The sequence below is a fragment of the Canis lupus genome, chromosome 28, assembly GCF_003254725.2.
Source record: "Canis lupus dingo isolate Sandy chromosome 28, ASM325472v2, whole genome shotgun sequence".
Taxonomy (NCBI): domain Eukaryota; kingdom Metazoa; phylum Chordata; class Mammalia; order Carnivora; family Canidae; genus Canis; species Canis lupus.
The window spans coordinates 23,729,900-23,738,674 of record NC_064270.1 but is presented as its reverse complement, the minus strand read 5'-3'; the positions used below and the strand labels follow the sequence as shown (position 1 = coordinate 23,738,674).

Sequence of the window (8,775 nt, the reverse complement as noted above, 5' to 3'; positions counted from 1 at the left end):
ATCTTACCAATGAGGAAACTGAGGTTTGGGGATGAAGTAATAAAATTGCCCAGGTTCACCCAAGAAAAATCCTAATGGCACTTATTACAGAAAGAGAATAAAACAATCCTATAATTCATATGGAATTGTAATAGGCCACAAATAGCCAAATCATTCTGAGAAAGATTAAAGTGGAGACACCACACTTCTTAGTTTCTTCTTTTTTTTTTTTTAAGATTTTATTTATTTATTCATTAGAGACAGAGAGAAAGAGAGAGGCAGAGACACAGGCGGAGGGAGAAGCAGGCTTCATGCAGGGAGCCCGATGAGGGACTCGATCCCGGGACCCCAGAACCATACCCCGGGCCGAAGGCGGGCGCTCAACCACTGAGCCACCCAGGGATCCCTTAGTTTCTAAATATATATATAAAGTTGCAGTAATCAAAATGGTATGATACTTACAAAAAGATAGACATATTGACCAATGGAACAGAATAGAAAGTCCAGAATAAATCCACACACATATGGTCAACTGATCTTTGGCAAGTTATCAAGAATACACAATGGGGAAAGGATAGTCTCTTCAACAAATGATGCTGGGAAAACAGATATCCACCAGCAAAATAACATTGGTCCCTTATTATACATCATACACAAAATCAACTCAAAATGGATTAAAGACTTAAATGTAAGAACTGAAATCACAAAACGCACACACAAAAGAAAACATAGGGGAAAAGCTTCATGACATTGATCGTGGCAATGATTTCTTACAGGAAATAATTAACAGACTGAAAAGGCAATCCATGGAATGGGAGAAAATATTTCCAAGTCATATATCTAAAAAAAGAAGCTGAAAAACTCAATAGTTTTAAAAAACTAAATAATTTTTTAAAAAATGCAAGCTCAGCTATAGCTGTTTCCAAAATGCTAGATCTCCTGGAATTTTCAAAGAAATATGAAATTTGGGTGTTTTGTGATCTCTCTCAATGTTTTAATGTTGGCATCCAATTTCAACATATCAAAAACACTGGGGAGGCAAACAATTTCTTTTAGCTGGATCAGATTCCTTGTGACCTCCTATAAGTATAGGAAAGTCACAAAAATAGAAGTTTGATCTAATCAGATTTATTTTTTTTTTTTGAAAGTTTCCTCTAGACTCAAAGTGGAAAATAGTCCAGAGAAGAACTAGAGTGAAGGCAGAAATTGCAGGCTTTATCTTTAGGGTTAAGAAAGAGACCATGTGGTCCTCAATGAACAGAACAACAGTGAGGATGGAGGGGAGAGAGAATGTAGAATCCATGGGACTTAGTGACAATTAGATGTGAGGTCAAGGCCAAGAAAGAAATATGAAGTGTCTCCCAGGTTTCTCATGTAGATAACTAAGTAGATGGTATACTCACCAGCATAACCAATGTAAGCATTAACCAGTATAATGAAGGCAGGAAGAGAAACAGATTTTGAAGGAAAGACAGTAAGTTTAATGAGTTTAGGTTGGAACACTGTATCTGAATATCTGTAAAACTGGAACAGATGCAATAGATAATTGAAAAGAAAATGGTACAGTGCTGCAATGTGAAAGTCTGAGCTAGAGACATGATTTTGAAATCATCAATGTATAGGCATTAATAGAAGCCATGGGCATACATAAAATTAACCAGAGAGAATACAGAGATGACAAGTCAAAGCAACAGTGAGCTGAAAACACAAAAATTAAGGGGAAGACAGGAAAAGAAAACCCAATGAAGGAAATAGGTAAAAGCCAGGAAGAAACCTGGTGTCAAAGAAATTAGTTTCAAGAAGATGGGAGTAAAAAAAAAAGAAGAAGATGGGAGTAAAGGCACGTGGGTGGCTCAGTCGATTTAAGTCTGACTTTGGCTCAGGACATGATCTCAGAATCAAGATAGAGCCCCAAGCTGGGCTCCATGCTCAGCAGGGAGTCTGCTTCTCCCTATCCCACCTCCCCCCCCATGCTTACTCTCTCTCTCAAATAGATCTTTAAAAAAAAAAAAAAAAGAAGAAGAAGACAGGGGACACCTGGGTGGCTCAGTGGTTGAGCGCCTCTCTTCGGCCCAGAGTGTGATCCTGGAGTCCCAGGATCAAGTCCCACATCGGGCTCCCTGCATGGAAACTGCTTCTCCCTCTGCCTGTGTCTCTGCCTCTGTGTCTATCATGAATAAATAAAATCTTAAGGAAAAAAAAAAAAGAAGATGGGAGTGAATCAAATGCTACATAGAAGGAAGACAAGTATGATAAATACTAGAAAGGGACCTCAGAAACAGGTCACATGTGACGTCAGCAAAAAAGTTTCAGAGGTATGAAATCTATCATAGGTGAAAGCAATAAAAAAATAACACGCTCAAACTTTTCCTTACACATATTTTTAAAATGCAGTATCTCCCTTTCTCTAAATGTTGGAATATTTGTACAGTATAGACACAAGATAAGGCCACTTCCCAAAAGTTGGTTATTTCTTCATCTACTTTAAACCTTTCCTGACATCTAGCAGATGAATGATTGATTGTACCACCAGGTCCATCCCATTCTCTTTGGACAAAACTCTACTGGATAACATTTTAGTCCCTGTGGTGAAAATAGAATAATTTCTATTTAGGGTAGGGACACTTAGGAAAGGAGACATTTGTTAAAGTGACAGGCTACCTGAATAGAACACCTACCACCTGAAGCAACAGCATTCCTAAGAAAATTGTTCATCTGAATATAGAATAACCCTTGGAAGTCACATGAGAAAAAAAAGTGGTGGTCAAAACTCCAACAGCAAACAGAGGTCTACTCAATCTTTATTTGACTTGAGCCCCCTATGAATAAACTCAAAAATAGCCAATTGGGATGAATAAATCCCACAAGCTTTATTTGTTCTTTTCTGTCTGGTTTAAATATATTTGTAAGTTAGTCATATTAGTAATTTTGCTCCCATAGTCACAGTGTATTTTATAATGTTCCCCTAAAAAAAGCATTTTAAAAAGTACTGCATTCATTGGTGGGGGTGAGAAGGGAGGGGGGTTATTTAATGTGTGCTTGGATCCTGCCGGTAAATCAAGAGAGAAAATACCCATTTTCACTAAAATAAACCACCTCAAACAATCTTAAAGAATAAAATATCAGTATCATTAACATTTTATAAATTATCCCAAAACAGCACTTCAGAATTATAAGACTCTTTAAGAATAACTTAACCTCTTCCCCTTACAGATGACAAAAATGCAAATTATGGTCTAATGAAATAGAAAGAGCAGTTCCTTGGTCATTATAAATCCAGTTGACAAAGACCTGTCTCAGCTAAAACTCAAGTTGACTCTGAATGCTTGGACAGAAAGCATTTATATATATAGTACATAATCCAGTGGAGGAAGGACACACCAAGTAACATCAAATGTTCTGAATCATACTAGAAATTATTTAGGGATGATCAATCATATTATTTTATGATATTTAATATAAACAATAACTGAAAATGATGGTTTAAGTGATTTCTTGGTTAACAAGCCACAAATTTTAGGAGAGGATAATCAAATATCATATATAAAACTGACACTAGTTTATGTGAGACTCTACATTAGAAATAAACTTTAACCTATTTACATATTCATCTAAATCTATTATCCAGAGCTAGAAAACACAATGCTGGTAAACTGTGCAATCAATAATTAAATGGTCTTACTACACTGGACAAACATGTGACTTAGAGGTTTACAACTGAGAAGTTGTTTCTCTTGGGGATTTTGGCCTAATTTAAATTATGGTTTAATCTGGAATTGAGGAGGTACTATTTAAAAACCAACCTAATTTATGTTTAAAAAATAATAGCTAATATATCTTTTGAACTTACTATGTATCAAACATTGTTCTAACAGCTGTGTGTGTATGTATGTGTTTGTGTGTGTGTGAATTCACTCTTCATGACAATCCCACTAGTAACAATAGCAGACACTACTATTATTCCCACTTTGCAGATATGAAAACTGAAGCAGAAAGATTAAATAAGTAAAATGTTTAAATTCAAACAATTAGTGTCAGTAAGAACTTAAAACCAGGCTAAGCTTCTAAAAAGTAAATCACTTTCTATAATGAATCTGCTCACATTTACTCAAAGAGTTTTTTCTATTACTACCCTTCTTCTTCCATTGCTAAAGAAAGAATAGCCAAAATGTTTTGTGTTGTGTTTTGTCTTTAATTTTTAAAGCCACTTGTTTTAAACATTGGTCCAACTGGCAGCTGTATTGGTTGGAAATAAAATAAGTGTAAATAAGTGCTAAAAAAATTTGTAAGTGGTTATGACCACATATAAATGCTTTCTCAAACACTCATAATAACTTAGGTTCTTAGCTGAAACAGTCCTTTGTTAGTGGCACAGCCAGGATCATACTGACCAAAAAAATTGTAGCGTCCATTTTATCAATCTGAATTATCATGACCATTTAAATGATTTAAAATTAGCTAATAAATATCTGTTTAAGTAAAATGAACTTAATATTGCATTTGTTTAAGAAAGCAATAATTTCACTTCAATGATCTTCATACACAAACATTTCAATGATTATGGTTGAGAGTGACCAAGTCAGGCTTTAAAGGGATTTGCTAAATCTTAGTTCCTGCTACTCAAGCCACAAGTTTTTTCAAGGTCAATAGTGACTGTCATGCTGACAATCTAGTGGGCACTCTTTCATGTCTTCATTTTACTCAACTTCTCAACAGTATTCAATCTGGTTGAAATGTCCTCTTTTTTAGTCTCTTCTGTAGAAATGATCTGGCTTTACTTCTACCTCACCAGCTGAGCTTTTTTTTCCTAATTCAATTCAAATCATTCTATATTTGAGCTCTAAATGCTATAATTGCTGTGAGCTTGGTCAGGAACCCTCTTCCATCACTCTCTTCTCTCCTTAAGTATTCTCATCTATTTCTAAGGCTTTAAATACTATCTATATGCTGATGTCAAAATAGATCTAACTCAATTTCTCTTTTGAACTCAAACTTGGTATTTCCAAGTGACTATTTAATTTCCCCACTGGGATGTCTCATAGGTATCTCGACTTTAAAACATCTGAGAGTGAATTACTGATTCTATAACCATTCTCCCACTAAACAAAGAAACAAGAAGTGACTTGTCCTACACTAGTCTTCCCCAACTCATTAGGTAGCTAGAAACTTGGGAGTTTATTCTTGGTTCCTTCTTGAGAAATAGTCATAGATTAAACAAATTAAGGAATCTCTCTCTGAAACAGAGAAAGCAAGTGAGGTAAAGTATTAACAGTTATTGAATTTAAGAAGAGGAACATAAGTGATCATTATACTCTTCTTTCAACTTTTCTCTATACTTGAAAAGTTTGAGAAAAAAATTTAAGTTACAGAAAAAAGGGCTTTGGTAAATTATTATCTTCAATAAAATAAACCACTGGCACATAGCCCATTATTGAGTTAATAGTCTTTTCTGTTTTTTGTTTTTGTTTTTGTTTTTGTTTTTGTTTTTTTAAGAGAGAGGGTAGGAGGAGAAGGAGGGAAGGGGAGAGAAAGAGAGAATCTCAAGCAGACTCCACACCCAGCGTGGAACCCAACATGGGTCTTGATCCTGCAACACTGAGATCATGACCTAAGCCGAAATCAAGAGTCAGAGGCCCAAACAACTGAGTCACCCAGGCACCCCAATGAGCTACTGTCCTTAAAGCAGAAGCACTGTGACAGAACACTCAGCCCTCTTCACTGCATCTAGAAAGATCAGCTTGTGAGTTTCATATATTTTAGAAAATTACTGAGACCTTAAGAGCCATTTACTCAGTATTAGGAAAAAACAAAGAACCCCTCAAAAACAAACAAAAAACCCCAAAACTCTGATTCTTAGCTTCCCACACTTATTGCCAAATTTTATTTTAGCCTACCAATATTAGTCTGGAAAATAATGCAGAAAATGGCCATGAGTTTAAATTTTTTTAAAAGCTGGTGAAGGGAAATTGAGAGCTTTAAATTTTATCATTAAAGGAAGGAAAGAATCTAAAAAGAAATCTGTTACCTCAGGAAGCTAGAAAGAAAAGAACAAGGGATACCTAAAGTAGAAAAAAAGGCAATAATGAAGATCAAAGCAGAAATCAATGAAACAGAAAACAGATAAAATAATGAAAATCAAAGAAGCCAAAGATTATTTCTTTAAAGAGATCTAAAAATTGATAAACTTTTATCCTGGCTAAGGAAAAAGGAAATATAAAATTATCAAAATCAGGAATGAAAGATGAGACATTGTCACAGACCCTACAAAAAGTAAAAGAATTATAAGAGAATATTATGAAGAATTTATGCCAACAAATTAGGAAATTTAGATGAAGTGGACAAATTGTTAGAAAGACATAAATTTTAAAACCTGACTTAAAAAGAAAGAGAAATAGGTCTATAACAAGTAAATAAATTAAATTAGTAAAAGGATGTTTCTAGAAAGAAAAGCCCAGTCCTGTTGCCTTTACTGATGAATTCCATCAAACATTTAAGGAAGTAAACAACCTATACAATGACATTTACAAAACAGGTGAAAACAGTTCTCAACTCATTCTATAGGACCAATAGTACAATGATGCCAAAGCCAGGCAAAGGTATGGCAAAAGGTAGACCAATATTCCTCATAAACATAGATATAAAAATCCTTAACACAGTGTGAGTAAGCTAAGTCTGGCAGCACATTAAAAATATAATATGACAAAGTGTAATTTATCCCAAGAATATAAAACTGGTTTAACACCTAAAAATCAATTAAGGTCTTATATGAATATAATACAGAACAAAAACCATACAATTAATTATCTCAGTAGACAAAGAAATAGTATTTGACAAACTCCAACACTTATTTATAATACAGACTGAAAGCAAACAAGAAATTAAAGGGAAATTTCTCTACCTGATAAAGAATATTTATAGAACAGCTGCAGCTAATATTAACCTAATAGTGATAATCTTAATGCTTTTCCCCCTAAAAGCAAGACAAGCAAATCCATTCTCACTACTTCTATTCAACATTGTACTGGAGTTTTAAGTCAGTGCAAAAAGGTAAGTTAATTAATCAATGAATTCGGTACACATATTGGAAAGAAGTAAAACTGTCTTTATTCACAGATGACATGACCTTTAGTGTAGAGAATCTAAAAGACTCCACAAAGAAAATTAATTATTAAGTGAGTTTAGCCAAGTTGCAGGATACAAGACCAATATACAAAAATCAACTGTATTTCCATATATGACCAATGAGCAAACCAAAAATAAAATTAAGGAAAAAATTCATTCGCAATAGCATCAAAAGAATAAAATTTTTAGAAATAAGTTTAACAAAATAAGTACAAGATAGATCTTATACTGAAAACTGTTAAAACATTGCTGAGAAATTAAAGAATATACAAATAAAAAGATTGGAAGACTCAATGTTGCTTAGATAGCAACTTCCTCCATATTGATCTATATTGAATCTATTTAATGAATCCCTATCAAAATCTCAGCAAACTTTTTCATAGAAATTCACAGTTGATTCTTGAAGTTATATAATATAATGATATTAATATAATAATATTAATAAATTTATAATATAATAAATATAATAGTTAAAAATATAAAACTTCTAGAAGAAAATCTTTGTATCCTTTGGTTGGGCAAAGATTTGTGAGATACAATACCAAAAGCACAATCCACTAAAAAAATTAATAAGTGTAACTTTATCAGAATTTAAAACTTTCATACTTCAAAACACATCATTAAGAAAATGAAAAGGCAAGCCACACACTGGGAGAAAATATTTGCAAACCATATATCTGATGAAGGACTTGCATCCAGGATACACAAAAAACTCAATCATCAGAAGACAACCTAAATAAAAAATGGGCAAAAGATTTGAAAACACATTTCACCAAAGATATAGAAATATCTAATAAGCACATAAAAATGCTTAACATCATTAGTTATTAGGGAAATGCAAATTAAAATACAATGAGATGTTTTTACATATCCCATAGATGACTTCAAACAAAAATATCAACTGCTGACCAGAATATGGAGAAATTGAAACCTTCATACACTGCTGGTAGGAATATAAAATGATACAATCTCTTCAGAAACAGTTTCTTAAAAAGTATGTATTTACCATAAGATGCAGGAATTCTACTTCTAGGTAGTTTCCCAAGAAAAATGAAAATATGTGTCCACATATGTGGATTTTCACAGCAGCAGAGTCAGAATAGTATAAACTGCAATTAATCCAATGGATAAAATGTGTTACATATTCATACACTAGAATATTACTCAGTAATAAGACAAACTATTGATAATACTAGAATATAGATGGACCTCAAAAATCTTTTGGTTAAAAAAAAAAAGCTATATATAGAGAAAGCAGATCATTGGTTGCATGGGATTGGGAGTTGGAAGGAGGCTGGCTACAAATGGGCATGAGGGAATCTCTAGGAAGTGTTATAAAACTGGATTGTGGTAATGGTTGCACAACTGCATAAATGTCCTAAAAAACACTGAATTGTATATTTACAATGAAAAATTTTATAATATGCAATTATACCTCCATAAGTCTGTTTTTAAGAAAGAAGCTGGACTGTAAGGATATAAACTTCTAAGAAAAAAAAATCTAAAATTGTCTCAAAAAAATAATACTGGTTAACTGGAAATTGCCTACCACATAGAATTTCTGAGACTATAAAAGGCTCTTAAAATGTCAAAATCTCCTCCTACATTTTATATGAGTTTTGTTGTTGTTAGTCTTCTGGAAACACTTGAGTGTCCACATTCTATTATGTATCA

General features: G+C 33.3%; 1 protein-coding gene across 15 annotated transcripts in view; it reads right to left on the bottom strand.

Moving 5' to 3' along the window:
• Positions 1-8,775, bottom strand: part of VTI1A (vesicle transport through interaction with t-SNAREs 1A) — a 357,179-nt gene that overhangs the window by 303,802 nt on the left and 44,602 nt on the right. The window lies entirely within an intron of this gene.